The sequence below is a fragment of the Lactuca saligna genome, chromosome 6 (assembly GCF_052625555.1).
Source record: "Lactuca saligna cultivar CGN05327 chromosome 6, ASM5262555v1, whole genome shotgun sequence".
NCBI classification, from domain to species: Eukaryota; Viridiplantae; Streptophyta; class Magnoliopsida; order Asterales; family Asteraceae; genus Lactuca; species Lactuca saligna.
In genome coordinates this window covers 103,706,367-103,725,176 of record NC_136422.1, presented here as the reverse complement: position 1 = coordinate 103,725,176, position 18,810 = coordinate 103,706,367, and positions in this window count along the sequence as shown.

Below are 18,810 nucleotides of genomic sequence, written 5' to 3'. Positions count from 1 at the left end.
GCAATCTGGGATTCAAATTTCTGCTCCACTTCTCTCACCAATTTTAAGGCTTAGGGTTTTAGCTTCCGTTATCTACAATGCAGCCGGAAACAAAACCATAATGCTAACTCTAGTGCAAACCCCAAAAGCAGAAGCGACTTTGAAGGTCCCATCGAAAGATCTTAAGACTGAAGGGAATGGTGCTTGTGTTAAAACATTGCCAACATTGTCAACTCACATTTTTATGGACACCTAAACATAATATGATAATACGGGGTAATATGATGATACAGGATGATGACTCAATTAGAGCTGTACGTTCATGATGTCTCAAGGGTTACAAAAGGTTGCTCTCGAGAGCATGAGGTACTAATTTTTTGTATCGATGATGTTTTTGTGTGTTTTTTCTTTACTTAAAAGGGCGCTCTTTGTGGATTGTTTATTTGCTAGCATTTTTGGTTCAGTTTTGTTGAGATCTGTTAACTGAAATGTCCGAGTGATTGTAACTGTTCTACATGTATTAAAGTTCTTGATGTTATTCTCGGTTAAGCAGGTGTAAGTTAGGATTATGGAATTAATATAATTACGATGAAGGCCAATGAGAACTTGACTTACCGTAGTCATGAAAGCATAACACGTTATGAGCAAGAGCAAACTAGAATATTGAATATTTTGCCGACTTCACTCGAAGAATGTGAGCCTACTACACATTGTACTGTGAATTAGGATAAAGTCTACATTAAAGGAACCTTTTTTTTTTCGTTGTTTTTTTTTTAAATTATATTTTTTTAACTTATATTTTTATTCATAATACTAGATAGTAATGTATTTACTTACACCTTGCTACGTTAAGGAAAAAGTTAAATTACATTATTTAGTAGGCTTGGGAATTTTTTCGTGACATGTGGCCTATAAAGTGCGAGGAGGTGGACACCTAAACTAAGCAAAGCAAGATCAAAGATGTGATTGATATATACCAGGATGTGAGGAAGATCGTCAACAATATTTTTTGTAGGCATTTATAATGTTTTTTGATCCTATAAATTTGTTAAAGGGAAGATCGCATAATTTTTTGTAATCACCACACCAGGCTCTGTCGGCCGTCTTCAACCGCTCTCCACCGCCATCCGTTCCATTTTTAACACTATTTGTCTTAGATAATGTTATCAATAATGTGACATGATAGAATCAAATTGTTCCATTTATTTATCATACATTCTAATGGACATTCATGAGTTTGAATCTTAGATTCACCACCGAATGAAATGTGGGTCCATATTGTTTGATCTCTACTGTAAATGAAAAATCAATAATATCTTATAGAAGACGCAAGGTAGATATATACACACAAAAAGTGAAGTTAAGAGTAACATCGTTGGAAGGTTAAGTAGAAGGTAAATACTTAACAAAAAATTTATATTGATACTTGTGTTGAATTTTTATTGGATCGTAGGAGTGCGGAATTTAATGATGCCGGTGTTAAGAGGAACATCGTTGTAAGCGGTTATTTTGAAATTGTATTTACTTGTGTTAAGCGATTTTCATTTATGTTTTTAAAATAATTTCAGAGTAATCCTTTTGATTTGAAAAGGTTGCGGAATTTGTTCCCCAAAACAAAACATGATAAAACAATGTTTACCAAAACATTTCATAAAAGAAATGTATTTTTCATTATATAATCAAAACTCGGGTGTCATGTTCCGATACAGACCAATAAGCATAAACGATAACATTACAAGTCATTCAACAAATATATACATATACAGACTTGTAAACAAAACAACTTGATGGTTCATCCATCTTACGCCCTTGCGCCACTTCCTGTAATACAAATAAAACTGAGTGGGTCAGGCTTGGGAGCCTGGTGAGCATATAGGGTTTTCAACCCACAATAAATAATTAAATTAATTATTATCAACCAACAATAACCCAGTTACCCATTCCCGTTATTCTCACTTTATGTCCCTAAAATAACTAACACAAGGTACCTAATCTAAAAATATTTTCATCGGGGTGACAACACATGCTGCGGGGGTTCCTCAGCAATATAAGTCAAATAAGGCAACCATGAGGGGGATGAAATACAGCGAATGAACACCCAAGTTCATTAACACCTACAGGTTATGAGCCTGCTAGCGTTCCACTGGACTGTCTAGAAGAGCCCGTGGTCGTCATCTAAATTCCGCTAGATGACTAGATCAAAACAACAACGAGGCCTCTCATCTGTTTATTACACACCAACTATCTACCCATGTTCTACCCAACATATTAGTAGATAAAAACATACATTTTTATACATATTTTCAAAACTTGTATAGCATGCTTGATCAATACATTTTCCATATAACAGATGAGGCACACACACATAACACGTATTTCATATAGAAATAATCAGATTTGTAAGGTAGAAGAAAGTGAAGATACATTCACACACATAACAACAAAATATACACATAACACGTATCTCGTATAAAATACTTCATAATTATACGTTAGGAGAAAGTAACAACACACTCACACATATAAACAACAATATACTTAATACACTCAAACCATACTTGTATTATTATTGCGTTTATGAAAGGTAGTATACACTCACTTGATCAGAAGATGATCGGACAGTACCACGACTTGCAAAAGTAGTAATCCTCAGCAGATCTGGAAGATCTCTACAAAAATTGAACTTCTCGCGGGCAGAGCTTCGGCTCGAAAACCGCACTTCTCGGGATCTTCGGGATCTCGGGAATATTACCGGGGCTTCGGGGTATTTCTGGCACGCAAAACGATGCAAAAGGGTAGAGAGAATGGAGAAAAATAGCAAAGAAACCGGCTGCCCTCGCATCCTATTTATAGGAGGCTGGGAGCCTCAATTACGCAGGGCGTATGCCTGTACGCGGGGCGTACGGGCGTCCGAAATCGTCATTGCATGCGTCATCCGAAGTGTCGACACTCTCGGCGTACGCGGGGCGTACTCCGGATGAGCCCGGTGACTCGCCTTCGGATAAGGCCGGAATTAATAATTAAATTTAATTATTAATTATTTAATAAACTTCAGAAATTCATATCTTCTTCATACGAACTCCGTTTTCGACGTTGTTTATATCCACGCGAAGGTGAAACTACACTCTACAACTTTCGTTTAAACTCCGTCGGCTAATTTTGAATTTATTTTTAATAGGCCGAGACAGAAAATTTCGTTATAAATTCATAACTTCTTCGTTTGACGTCAGTTCCCGCCTAACTTTTTATCGCTTTGATACTAACAATGAGATCTTTGATTCTCATTTAGATTATTAAGGCTAAATATCGCTCTAACGTAAATTGCACTTTTTACGTCATTCAGCGTTGCCGGTTCTGTCACGAAACTTCGACAGGTCATAACTTCTTCGTTATAACTCGGATTTCGGCATTCTTGATATCTTCGGAAACCTTGTTTCAACTACTACAACATTATCTAAAGATATCAAGTTTATTTTACACTTAAATTTTGACACTTATTTTTATTTTTAATTAATCAAATCACATAATTAAGCAATTAAGCACAAAACACATAATACTCAAATAATACCCTTCTATTATTTCAAAACGGGTTACAAAGGTTAACCTAGACTATCACATTGCTAAAAATGGCAAGCCCAGAAACACAGACGTTACAATTCTCCCCACCTTAGAATGATTCCGTCCCCGGAATCACACCTCAACAAACAAATGCGGATAGCGACCCATCATGTCACTCTCCGTCTCCCAGGTGAGATTCGGCCCATTCGTGTGTTTCCATCGGACAAGCACTAACTCGACCATCTTGCGTCGCAACTTCTTAGTCTTTCGGTCAACAATTGCCTCTGGTTCTTCAATCAATCTTTTGTTCTCATCGATTCTCAACTCCGAAAGTGGAATCATGTCGGGAACTTCCCCCGTGAACTTCCGTAAATAACACACATGAAAAGTGTTATGAATTCCATTCAGTTCTTCTGGTAGTTCGAGCTTGTAAGCTTGGTTCCCAATCCTATGAAGAACTTTAAACGGTCCAATAAACCTTGGACTCAACTTTCCCCTTTTACCAAATCTTATAAGTCCCTTCTACGACGAGACTTTAAGCAAAACTGAATCCCCAACTTCAAAAATCATCAGTCTTCGCTTTTTGTCAGCATAACTCTTTTGACGATCTTGAGCTGCTAACATTCTTTCCCTAATTATTTTCAACTTTTCAGCAGTTTGATGAACCATCTCCGGTCCCATAAACTGCTTTTCCCCAGCCTCAAGCCAACAAGACGGCGTACGACACTTTTGTCCATACAAAGCTTGGTAAGGTGCCATCTTAATGCTCGAGTGAAAACTATTGTTATAGGAAAATTCTACCAATGGTAAATGTTCATCCCAATTACCTAGGAATTCCAATGTACATGCTCTCAGCATATCTTCAAGTGTTTGTATCGTTCTTTCACTCTGACCATCAGTCTACGGATGGTAAGCTGTACTTAAACATAACTTGGTACCCATTTCCTCTTGTAGACTTTTCCAAAACCTTGAGGTGAAACGACTATCACGATCCGACACAATGGTTTGCGGAACACCGTGAAGTCTCACAATTTCCTTCACATAATAATTCGCAAGCTTTTCCATAGACCATTTCTCCCTGGCTGCTATGAAATGCGCACTCTTAGTGAATCGATCGACGACCACCCAAATCATGTCGTGACCATTCTTTGTTTTGGGCAGTTTAGTGACAAAATCCATAGCAATGTTTTCCCACTTACCCATAGGCACATGTAAAGGTTCTAAACTCCCATACGGTTTCTGATGTTGTGTCTTGACTCTCGCACAAGTCACACACTCTGCCATATACTTTGCAACATCAAGCTTCATCGTCGGCCACCAGTAGTAGGGTTTCAGGTCCCTATACATTTTAGTGCTACCGGGATGAATCGAGTACATGGTCTTGTGAGCTTCTTCCATCGGAAGATCTCTAACTCCTCCTATCTTAGATATCCAAATCCGATCCTGGAACACCTTCAGTCCGTGACTGTTTACACCGAACACCAACGTTTTGCCCAAACGTTCCTCCTTTCGGTCATTCTTTTCAGAAGCTTCCCCTTGAGCTTTCCTTATACTTTCCATAATGGTCGAGACAACTTCAATTCTCAACACTCTTGGCCTTTTCCTTTCAAGATTGACTTTCCGACTGAGAGCATCAGCGACAACATTGGCTTTACCGGGATGGTAAAGTATCTCACAGTCGTAGTCCTTGAGTAATTCCATCCAGCGTCGTTGCCTCATATTCAATTCCTTCTGATTAAAGAGATATTGGAGACTCTTATGATCAGTGAAAAGTTTGCACTTCGTGCCATAGAGGTAATGCCTCCATATCTTCAGAGCGAAAACTACCGCTGCCAACTCCAAATCATGAGTCGGGTAATTCTTTTCATGCTCCTTCAGCTGTCGAGACGCATATGCTATCACCTTTTCTCTTTGGGTTAAAACACAACCCAATCCAACACCAGACGCATCGCTATAAATAGCAAAGTCTTCAACTCCATCGGGTAGAGAAAGTATCGGTGCCTCGCATAGCTTCTTCTTTAGCTTTTCGAATGCTTCCTTATGCTTATCACTCCAAGCATAAGTAGCTCCTTTGTGGGTCAAAGCTGTCAACGGAGTAGCGATCGAAGAAAAGCCTTGGATAAACCTTCGGTAATATCCGGCTAATCCCAAAAAGCTTTGGATCTCCGTGGGACTTTTTGGTTGTTCCCACTTCATTACAGCTTCAATCTTTGCTGGATCAACCATTATCCCTTCTTGGTTGACCACGTGACCCAAGAATTGGACTTCACGAATCCAAAAATTAAATTTGGAGAACTTAGCATACAACTTCTCTTTCTTCAAGACTTCTAACACTTCTCGCAAGTGTCTGCCATGCTCCTCCTAGCTTTTTGAGTAAATCAGAATGTCGTCTATGAACACTATCACAGATTTATCAAGGAACGGATTACAAACTCTGTTCATTAAATCCATGAATGCTGCCGGAGCATTGGTTAGTCCAAACGACATAACCAAGAACTCGTAGTGTCCATATCTAGTTCTGAATGCGGTCTTCTCGATATCTTGCTCTCTTACTTTTAGCTGATGATATCTTGACCTAAGATCGATCTTCAAGAAATAGCTCGAACCTTGCAATTGATCAAACAGGTCATCAATCATTGGCAACGGATATCTATTCTTTATTGTTGCCTTGTTCAGCTCTCTGTAATCGATGCACATCCTCATACTTCCATCTTTCTTCTTCACGAATAACACCGGAGCACCCCAGGGTGATGAACTAGGTCTAATGAAACCTTTGTCCAATAACTCTTGAAGTTGCATCATCAGCTCCTTCATCTCCGTCGGTGCTAATCGATAAGGTGCTTTTGCAATTGGCGTTGTTCCTGGTAACAAGTCAATTCTGAACTCCACTTGTCTATCAGGTGGTAATCCAGGAAGATCTTCGGGAAATACTTCCGGATAATCACACACCACTGGAATACTCTGCACCACCTTCTTTTTCTTCTTAGCATCAATCACGAATGCTAAATATGATGTACATCCCTTGGTCAAACACTTTCTGGATTTCATTAGGGAAATGATTCCAGAATTCACTCGGCGTTTGTCCCCATACACCATAAACGAATCTTTTCCAGGCGGGTTTACTTTAACTATCTTCTTCTTGCATAAAATTTCGGCATCATTGGCGCTAAGCCAATCCATTCCAACACGATGTTGAAACCATTAAGTTCTATAGGTAATAATTCCTTGTGGAACTTATTCCCATTCAAATCAATTAAAATGTTTTTCATACGATGTCTAACAGGTACAAACTTGCCACTAGCAACTTCGACTAATAAAGCATTATCTAGTCTCACAATAGGCAAAGCTAGTTTTCTACAAAATTCATGCGATATAAAGGAGTAGTTGGCTCCAGAATCAAATAAAATTTGGGCAGGCAATGTGTTTACGAGAAAGGTACCTGAAGCGACATCAGCTTCATCTTTAGCAGCTTCCAGTGTCATCTGGAATGCTCTCGCCTTTGGCTTTGGTGGAATGTTGGGCTTAGCTGCCTCCTTCTTCTTCGGACAGTCTTTCAAAATGTGCCCTTCTTCATTGCAACCAAAACACATCCTTTTGTTGTTCGGACATTCATTGGCAAAATGTCCAACCTTCCCACACTTGTAGCAGGTCACATCCTCGCTACATTTCCCAAAGTGCTTTTTCTTACACTTTTCACACCACTTCGCTTCGCCTCCTTTTCCTCCAATCTTTTTCGAATCAAATTTCGAAAATTTGCCTTTCTTACCGGAACCAGATGTTCCCTCAAACTTTCTCTTCTCACCAACCTTAAACTTGTTGGTGGTTCTCCCCTTTATCATGTTCTCAACAGACTTAGAAGCCCAGATAGCTGCCTCTAAAGTATGTGCCTGACGCACTGGCACCTCATACTCCTATGGGAGTCCCTTCGCATACCGGTCCACCTTTGTCAGCTCGTCTGGAACAATACACAAGGCAAACTCCATTTTATCGGTGAAGTTATTGGTGTATTCATCAACTGACATGCTGCCTTTCGTTAGTGTCATAAACTTGTTCTCTAGCTCCAATAGATTTTGAGCCGAGCAGAACTTGCGCTTGAACTGCACCAAGAACTCTGCCCATGACAATTGCAGTGGCTCATTTGGGCTCAAAGTCTTCCCTAGAGTATTCCACCAACGAAATGATCCACCTCGGAACTGACGTACTGCATAGATAGTCTGCAACTTGCCTCTGCAGCCACAAGTCATGAAGGCTAGCTCCATTTCAGAGATCCAATCCATCACTCCTATCGGGTCCTCTTTTCCATTGAAGGTCGACGGTTTGCAAGTTAGAAAGTGCTTGTACTTGCATCCCATTCCATCATTCCTTCCATCATGGTTGTCTCGCCTAACTATCGGTGGGTTCGCTTGACCAACTGATCCACTGAAGTTTCCATCTTCCGAGTGCCCTTCATTTAGTTTAGGCTCTTCCACACGAATTGATAGTTCTTCACGATTCTGTTGAAGCAACCGTCTAGTTTCATCCATCTGACGATCCAACATCGTTTGAATCATCATTTGCACACCAGCCATGGTTATTGGCTCAGGTGCTGCTGCTACGACAGGTCTTTGTTCAATCACTGGTGGTTGATTCCTGTTTTCATCAGCATTTCCAACTCCACTTCTTGTTCTCACCATTTTTGATCTACACACCGAATAAGGTGAAATTAGATCCTCATTCACGATAGATATTCAAATCATCCTTATCACCCCGAATCGTTTACATGCTAGTTCTAATATCATAGACGTACGCTTAGAATCCTACACACATAAAGTTTCTAGATCTGGTCGGCAACACACCATAGATCTGAACAAATAATATCATATATGGCAACATATAACATTTAGCACATAAAGCATTTTAGGCAACTTTCCTAAAATAAACTAGTGCCCGTGTCTAAAATATAACAGACACACATCTCAAAATTCCACTTAGCATTCTAAGTTTAAGTCTAGAAATCCTACAAATTCCTAGTTCGCTTAAACTAATGCTCTGATACCAACTGTGACATCCCCAAAATCTCGGCCAGAAAAGACCGATTTTCATTTATGCTTTTAAAATAATTTCAGAGTAAATCCTTTTGATTTGAAAGAGTTGCGGAATTTGTTCCCAAAAACAAAACATGATAAAACAATGTTTACCAAAGCATTTCATAAAAGAAATGTATTTTTCATTATATAATCAAAACTCGGGGTGTCATGTTCCGATACAGACCAATAAGCATAAACGATAACATTAAAAGCCATTCAAAAAATATATACATATACAGACTCGTAAACAAAACAACTTGATGGTTCATCCATCTTACGCCCTTGCGCCACTTCCTGTAATACAAATAAAACTGAGTGGGTCAGGCTTGGGAGCCTGGTGAGCATATAGGGTTTTCAACCCACAATAAATAGTTAAATTAATTATTATCAACCAACAATAACCCAGTTACCCATTCCCGTTATTCTCACTTTATGTCCCTAAAATAAATAACACAAGGTACCTAATCTAAGAATATTTTCATCGGGGTGACAACACATGCTGCGGGGGTTGCTCCGCAATATAAGTCAAATAAGGCAACCATGAGGGGGATGGAATACAGAGAATGAACACCCAAGTTCATTAACACCTACAGGTTATGAGCCTGCTAGCGTTCCACTGGACTGTCTAGAAGAGCCCGTGGTCGTCATCTAAATTCAGCTAGATGACTAGATCAAAACAACAACGAGGCATCTCATCTGTTTATTACACACCAACTATCTACCCATGTTCTACCCAACATATTAGTAGATAAAAACATACATTTTTATACATATTTTCAAAACCTGTATAGCATGCTTGATCAATACATTTTCCATATAACAGATGAGGCACACACACATAACACGTATTTCATATAGAAATAATTAGATTTTTAAGATAGAAGAAAGTGAAGATACATTCACACACATAACAACAAAATATACACATAACACGTATCTCGTATAAAATACTTCATAATTATACGTTAGGAGAAAGTAACAACACACTCACACATATAAACAACAATATACTTAATACACTCAAACCATACTTGTATTATTATTGCGTTTATGAAAGGTAGTATACACTCACTTGATCAGAAGATGATCGGACACTACTACGACTTGCAAAAGTAGTAATCCTCAGCAGATCTGGAAGATCTCTACAAAAATCGAACTTCTCGCGGGCAGAGCTTCGGCTCGGAAACTGCACTTCTCGGGATCTTCGGGATCTCGGGAATATTACCGGGGCTTCGGGGTATTTCTGGCACGCAAAACGATGCAAAACGGGAGAGAGAATGGAGAAAAATAGCAAAGAAACCGGCTGCCCTCGCATCTTATTTATAGGAGGTTGGGAGCCTCAATTACGCGGGGCGTACGCCTGTACGTGGGGCATACGGGCGTCCGAAATCGTTACTGCATGCGTCATCCAAAGTGTCGACACTCTCGGCGTACGCGGGGCGTACTCCGGATGAGCCCGGTGACTCGCCTTCGGATAAGGCCGGAATTAATAATTAAATTTAATTATTAATTATTTAATAAACTTCAGAAATTCATATCTTCTTCATACGAACTCCGTTTTCGACGTTCTTTATATCCACGCGAAGGTGAGACTACGCTCTACAACTTTCGTTTAGACTCCGTCGGCTAATTTTGAATTTATTTTTATTATTTATTTTTAATAGGCCGGGACAAAAAATTTCGTTATAAATTCATAACTTCTTCGTTTGACGTCCGTTCTTGCCTAACTTTTTATCGCTTTGATACTAACAACGAGATCTTCGATTCTCATTTAGATCATTAAGGCTAAATATCGCTCTAACGTAAATTGCACTTTTTACGTCATTCAGCGTTGCCGGTTCTGTCGCGAAACTTCGACAGGTCATAACTTCTTCGTTATAACTTGGATTTCGGCATTCTTGATATCTTCGGAAACCTTGTTTCAACTACTACAACATTATCTAAAGATATCAAATTTATTTTACACTTAAATTTTGACGCTTATTTTTATTTTTAATTAATCAAATCACATAATTAAGCAATTAAGCACAAAACACATAATACTCAAATAATACCCTTCTATTATTTCAAAACGGGTTACAAAGGTTAACCTAGACTATCACATTGCTAAAAATGGCAAGCCCAGAAACACAGGCGTTACATTATCCAAACTTGATTGAAATATATTATTTATCTCTATTGTTGTGATTATCTCTAGAGATGTACACTATTCGGATAAAACCGAATTGTCCAATTGAACTATTTGGTTCGATTTTTTGATTTTTGGATGATTTCCAGTAAAATCGAATTATTATTTTGGATTTCGGATTGGTTACGGTTTACAAAATTAAAACCAAATAGTCAAAAAAAACCGAATAAGAGTTTATTATTTGTTTGTGTGTGTGTGTGTGTATATATATATATATATATATATATATATATATATATATATATATATATATTTGTTTCAAATATACATGTTTTAGTTATTTCTTAACATGCTAAATTTTATTTTTAAATAGATTAGAAAGTATTATCCAATAAAATACTTCAATGTATACTTTTCAATAACTTTTTATCTATAAAATATTGAATCATAATAAAATTTTTAATAGTTGTTCATAATTTTAATTCTCACCAAACAATTTATTTTAAAGTTGATTAATATTATCTTATATATTTTTAAATTTCTTGCTTCTTGAAAACCGAATTGTAAAAACCGATCCAACCGAATGGTAATTTGATTGGTTCAGATCAGATTTGAATTTAATTTGAACTATTCGGATTCACGTTTTGAAAATCGAAAGTAATTTGGATTCACCTGATCGGATCAGATTAAACCGATCATTCCAAACGTACACCACTAACTATCTTAAGTTTTAAGTTATTAAACCTTGTCCTAGATATCTTCGGGTATCAGAGCCTAAGTGATTGTCCTTTGAATCCACAAGATCACATTATAGTTGATTGAGAATACCTTGGTTTCTCGATCATTTTTGTATCAGGATAAAAGTTCTTTTATATATCACTTTTGCACAAAATATACACGACAATGGCTGCTTCTAATAAAAGTCAACAAATGTATTCAATGCAAATTGGAAATACCATGGGTTGCCCTTCTAAAGCCCCATTGCTGGTTGTAGAAGAATATGATCATTGGAAAATGAGAATGGAGAGATTCTTGGTTGAAAAAGAAAAGGGAGAAAAAATATGAAGATTTGTGATTGAAGGTCCTCATGTACCTGTTAGGCAGATGGTTAGAGATGCTACAACTACACTTATGGTTCAAGAAGAACTCGGACATGCACCTCTAACAACCAATGACATTGAGAAACTTCATGCTGATCAAATCGCATTCTCCGAAATGGTGTTTGGTGTTCCACCATCTCTCTTTGAGCACATCAAACTTTGCAAATCAGCCAAAGAGATATAGGACACTCTCCAAGATCTGTGTGACAGTTCTGAAAACATGAATGATAAGCGTCTGACCTCAGTGGTGAAAGAATTTGATACATTCACTACCACTCCTGGAGAATCAATAGCATTTACATTAAATCGCTACAAAATCATGGTGAACAATCTAACAACACATGGCATTGTCCGAACTCCACTTGAGTACAAGCTAAAGTTCATCAACAACCTCGGAAAGGGATGAGGTAACGTCAAATCTCGTCTTCGGAGTAACGAATATCCAAAGAAGTTGAAGCTCTATCAACTCTTTGAAGAACTACAAGGTCATGAGTCCAATGTCGCTCAAACCTTAAGAGAAATCTCTGGCGGTCCTCTAGCTATAGTCAGTACTATAAACTTACCACCTCAAAACCCTGTTGTTTCCGAATCTTACACAACTGTTCCCCCGATTCCATTTTCCGAAGAAAATCTTGATCTGAATGCTGTCGAGGCTGAATTTCGGTTCCAACAGGAGTTTGCGATGCTTTCCACGAAATACAGAAGACCATGGAAAAACAACCAAAAACTACCTCCAAATAGATTTCAAATATTGTACTAAGCTCCTCAAGAAAACAACCATCAACCTTATCCCAAACATGTTAATAAACCACCTTCCTATCGACCAAACATTCCGAATCCAACTTTGGAACCACAAAACAATCCCCCATCTGTCACACCCCCAAACCAGAACGGCAGAAACGTTCGAGGGCGGAGGACATCATATTCAGTATCATAACAGTTGATAGTAAGGAAAGTACACACCACCATATATATAAAAGTTTTAAAATGTTTACATAATTGTATTTGTTACATGTTCAAAAGATAAATACATAAACATCTTTCAAAAGAAGTAATTAACGTTAGAGCGTTAATCCCCAAAAGTTGGTTTCCAAACCTGCTTAGCGGTTCCCTGAGAATACAAGTTATTTCAAAGAAAAAAAAGTGTCAACAATTAAGTTGGTGAGTTCGTAAGCGGTTTTGTGAAATGTATGTCATTCCAAAGTTTGTGTGTTTTCCAAGAAATTCCCTTATTTTCTTATAAAAGTATGAAATGCGTATGAATGTTCGTGTTGTGATTTGTAAATAGTTGCACTAGGAAAATCTCTTATTTGCATATTAGTTGATTGTTTTAGATACAGGAAAATCCCTTATTTTCTTAAAGTAACAGACAATCTCTAAGACCGAAAATCGCAACCAACTGACATGCTTAAAGGTTGAGGCACAATTTATATAATAAAGCTATAAGAAGTTTGCACTTGTTAGATGAAGAATAGTTACTCATTCGTAAAATCAGAATACCATAATAATTGTCTATCCGGTGAGTTTTATAACCATACTAAACATAATATGCCTGTGGTGACGGTCTTCAGGCGTCGAAATGTTTATGACAAATTGTCACCCAAAGGACTGTAGCTAACAGTCAGGGCGCGAGATCATGAATTCCCGTATAGATCTATACACATTTGACACGCTCTCCAAATGGGAGACTCTGGTTATAATAGATAGGACTTTAAGTTGTACCTTTTCGCAAAAAAGGTAGCGTTGAAGATGTAAATGTCTCACGGCTTCTCAACTAAGTCTGTATTAAGGTGATAGTTTTGTATACAATGTTTATTCTCTCTTACAATGTTTGACTAAGCATAAATCTTAAGTCCTTTGAATGCATAAAATGGTTTAGCAAGGATGGCTACCCTGAATACTATGCATTTTGTATAAACCTAGTGCATGCAAGATATAACAAGAGTTTTCACGTTTTCACTCGAGATTAACTGGGTGTTTACTTATATTCTCCCCCGAAATGTATTAAAAGTACATTATAAAGTATTTGAAGGTGTATAAAGGGGGTATGAACTCACTTGATTGAAGTGGTTGCTTTGAAGTAGTCGAGAGAAGAATCGAACAGAACTTCGACAAAAAAAGCTGAAAACGCGGGAAAATCTTGGGCTTATCGGGAGTGTAGAACTTCCTTCGGGACTTGAGTGTGAAAACTGGGGCTTCGGGATGGCTTATCGAGGTAATTATGAAGAGTAACAACACTTAGATGGAAAGAGATGAGCACAAAACCCAACACCCTTAAGCTTCTATTTATAGAGGCATATTTTGTTCGCCACGTCGTGGACAACTGTGTCACGTCGTGGTGAGCAATCTTATCCTCTTCCATTGATTGGACGCCCTCAGTTAGTAGCCGGGTCGCAGCCAACTGTGCCACGTCGCGGCCAACCTGACAGCCTCGGATTTCGGGTCTCGAACTTTTAAAATCCGTAACTTTCGCGTACGAGCTCCGTTTTCAACGTTCTTTATATGCACACGTAGGTGAGAATATACTCTACAACTCTCATTTAGACTTCGTCGGCTAATTTTGAATTTATTTTTTATTATTTATTTTTAACAGGCCAGGACTAGAAAAGTCCGTTAAAAATCCATAACTTCTTCATCCGGCGTCCGTTTTTGCCAGACTTTTTACCGTTGCGCTACTTTGGTTGAGACCTTTGATTCTCATTTAGGTTGTTTTGGCCAAAATTCTCTCGATCTCTATTTCGAGTTTTTAGCTGTCTACTACTATATCCGGATATCGGAAAAATCATAATTTCCTCATACGAAGTCAGATTTGGACGTTCTTTTTACGTACGTTTACGGTTTAATGACATCTACAAATTTAATTTAGATACTTAAGGATAAAACTATTGTATTGAAACTTTGCATTTTTTGTTTAATCGGTGTTGCCGGTTTTGTCGGAAATCTTAGAATGATCATAACTTCTTCGTTATAACTCGGATTTTAGTGTTCTTAGCATTTCTGTAAACCTTGACACAATATATAGCATAGTAGGTAACCCAATAGAGACTTTTGTACATTTTATTTTCGAAGTTAATTTCATTATTTTAAAAGTGGTTACAATACTTGACTTTTTAGGTCATTACATAGAGTCGAAATATCGGGATGTTACATCATCCCCCCGTTAGAGGGAATTTTGTCCCGAAATTTAATGTAAGAAAAACACTTGTGGATTAGGGAAAAAGGTGTGGGTACTTCTGTTTCATCTGATCTTCACGTTCCCAGGTGTATTCAGGTCCTCGCTTTGCATTCCAGCGGACCTTCACGATGGTCATGCGACTTTGTTTAGGTCGTTTGATTTCCCTATCCATGATCTCGACGGGTTCTTCCACAAAGTTAAGATTTTCGTTTAGTTCGATTTCGTCTAGGGGAATCACAAGAGTTTTTTCGGACAAACAATTTTTCAGGTTAGATACGTGAAACACTGGATGTACTTTGTTAAGCTCGATCGGAAGTTGAAGTCTATAAGCCATTGGACCAATCCTTGAAGTAATTTCGAAGGGTCCGATGTACATTGGATTTAGTTTTCCATGCTTCCCAAGGCGTATCATGCGCTTCCAGGGTGAGACCTTTAGTAGAACGCGGTTACCAACCTGAAATTCCAAGAATTTTCGTCTTTTGTCCGCATAACTCTTTTGCCTATCCCTCGAGGCTTTCAGACGTTCTCGAATTTGAAACGATCTTTCAGTTGTTTCTCTAATGATCTCCGGACTAGTGAGAGTGCTATCAGGGACTAGACCTTTTGCCAACTGCGTGTCGCCTACTTCCGCCCAGCACAGAGGTGATATGCACTTACGGGTGTAAAGGGCTTCAAATGGAGTAGTCTTGATACTAGTATGATAACTGTTGTTATAAGAGAACTCTAATAATGGTAAGTGAACATCCCATGCTTTACCAAAGTCGATTACACATGCTCGCAACATGTCCTCTAGGGTTTGGATCGTTCTCTCACTCTGTCCGTCAGCTTGCGGGTGATAGGTTGTACTCATATCCAACCTTGTTCGCATGGATTTTTGCAACGGTTTCCAGAATCTGGAAGTGAGTCTACTGTCTCTGTCCAAGACGATAGACATCGGCACTCCATGTAGTCGCACGATCTCTCGGATGTAGGTTCTCATTAGCTTTTCCATCTTATCAGTTTCCTTGATCGGTAAGAAATAAACAGACTTGGTTAGTCTGTCGACGATCATGTTGGGTTTTGAGCATTCTAACACTCCTAAGTGTACATGTAACCCTAAATACCTTGGATCTATGTTTTCTCTATTATACATGCAAATATGAACTTTCCCAGGTATTCATCCTAACTAGCATAATAACATTGATTCAAATGAATATATCAAGTTAGAATTACATACCTCTTTGATGTAGATTATCTTCATGAAGCTTGAGTGCCTAGTGCCCCAAGTGTGACACCTCAAATGGTTCACACAACACCAAATACACTTGGAATAAATTGAGAGAACATACACACTTCATGAAATCGGCTAGCCCTTCCTATTACCCATAGTGGCTGATTTCTTGAGCCATGGGATTCTTTTATATGGTGGCTATTAGGGTTACACCATGTAACTCATAAATTTACCCATTCCTTATGCTCCATGGATTTTAACCTCCATGGAGTATCCATGGGTCACCCCATGGACTTAGTCCAACATAAGGAATCTTGGATCACAAGCCCACATATATAAGAATGAATGATTTACACAATCAACCTGTAACAAACCATTGTTTTAAACCTATGTAATAGTGTAGTTTGTAGTTCTTTTTGAAATAATAAAGAGAAATTTTATCATATTGGGTATATTTACATAATTGACCCTCAAAATTTAACTGTTAAATAATCTCAATTGGAATGAACCAAGTCATAGAAATTTTAACAAGGATTCCAAAAATATAAAGAACTCCCAAAACCGAGTTATAACAAAGAAGTTTTGACCAATCGAAGATCCGCGAGAAATCCGGCAAACGCTATTTCACGTAAAAAGTGAGTTTTTGATAAACTACTTTTTAGCCTTAGTGACCTTAATGAAAGTTGTAGAACTCGTAAAAATAATGAACTTTCATATATTGAACATTTGAATCTGACTTCGTACGAAGAAGTTATGATTTTTCTAAAGTTCGAATTAACGGTAGAAAGCTAAAAACTCGAAATAAAGATCGAGCGAGTTTTAACCGAAACAACTTAAACGAGAATCGAAGGTCTCGTTAATACTAGTACAACGGTAAAAAGTCTGACGAAAACGGACGTCAGATAAAGAAGTTATGAATTTTTAACGGATTTTCCTGTCCCGATCTGTTAAAAATAATAATATTAAAAATAAAGTCAAAATTAGCCGACAAAGTCTAAACGAAAGTTGTAGAGTACAATTTTACCTACGCGTGTAGATAAAGAACATCAAAAACGGAGTTCGTATGCCAAAGTTATGAATTTTACAAGTTTTTGGCTAAAAAATAAAGAGAAATAGTAAAAATCCGGATAATTTCGCATGAACAGTACCCATGCCACGTCATCTCGCATCAGCAGCCTTCTGTGTCCGCCCCGTGTCGCATGCTGATTCGTCCGAAACCGAGGCCCAATCGAAAGCCGACGCGCCTCACATCGGTGACATCCTGCGAGCCGAGCCACGCGGCTTCTCCTGCCTCGCTCCGCTTCGCACGTGCCACCTTCCCATTGGATCGAACTCTGGTCCAATCCGAGCCTCGCACGCTGCTGCTTCCGACTTCACACGTGGCCTTTGCTACTGACGCCGCATGTCTGGTGACTCCCTTTCAGACCGAACCCTCGCGCCTATATAAAGGCTGCGAGACATCTCAGATGTTAGCCACTTTTTCACCAAAACTTCATATCTTTCACTCCTTTCACTTCCAACACTTCACCAACAACCCCTAAAGCCCCCGAAGCATACCTTAGACCCCGAGCAAGCCCCGAAGCCCCGAGATTCCCGAGAAGTAACCTCTCTCCTGTCAAAACTCTGTCCAATTCACTATCTATGAAGTGAGTTTATACCCCTATGTTTTCACTATTTTTATAATGTTTTAGGGGGGAAATACAAGTAAAATACAAGGAAATTTTCACGTAAATGATAAAACTTATTCTTTTGTTATTTTATTATTGTAAATAAACTATTGCACTCATTTGGAATTATTTGCTACAATAAACATATAAATTATAATAGATATAATTTATTATTCATACAAACTTGTTAATATACTTTATGGAAGTACATGTGTTTACTACATAATCAAAGTTTCTGATGAAATCAGATATATATAAATTATATTAAGTATAATTTATAATATAGTTATGATATGACTATTTCAAGAATACTTTTCAATATTTTACACAAAATTATCAATAAGGTAATTGTGAGACACACTTCAAGTACTTATTCAAGTATAAAACAAAAGCCCTGAAAGTTATAACCAGAGTCTCCTTGAGGGAGAGCGTGACACTTGTATATAGATCTATATGGGATTGACAATCCCATTTCTTGACTGTTAGATACAATCAAGCCGGCAAGCTTGGGATGACAATTGTTGTACCATATTACAACGCCTGAAGAACGTTGTGTTTCAGGCGAGGCTTAGGTCATCAAGTATGGTTATGACAACTCACAACTTTGAAATTGATAATTAATTTTGGTGTAAGAATAAGTAACAACTTTATATAGTTTTAATATATTAAAACTATAATACTATTTCACAAGTTTTATTACAAGTATAGGTATAGAATACTATACAATTTCTGAGTTATCTTATTTTTCAAAGTCTTATGGAAGGTTAAGACTATACTACTTCTGAAAACAAAGGTATATACAATAGAAAATATTGGATTTTCTGAAAGAACAAATACATATATCATAGAACAAACAAAAAGTTATTTATATAACATACTTATGAACTCACCAACTTAATTGTTGACACTCCTTTCAAAACTACTTGT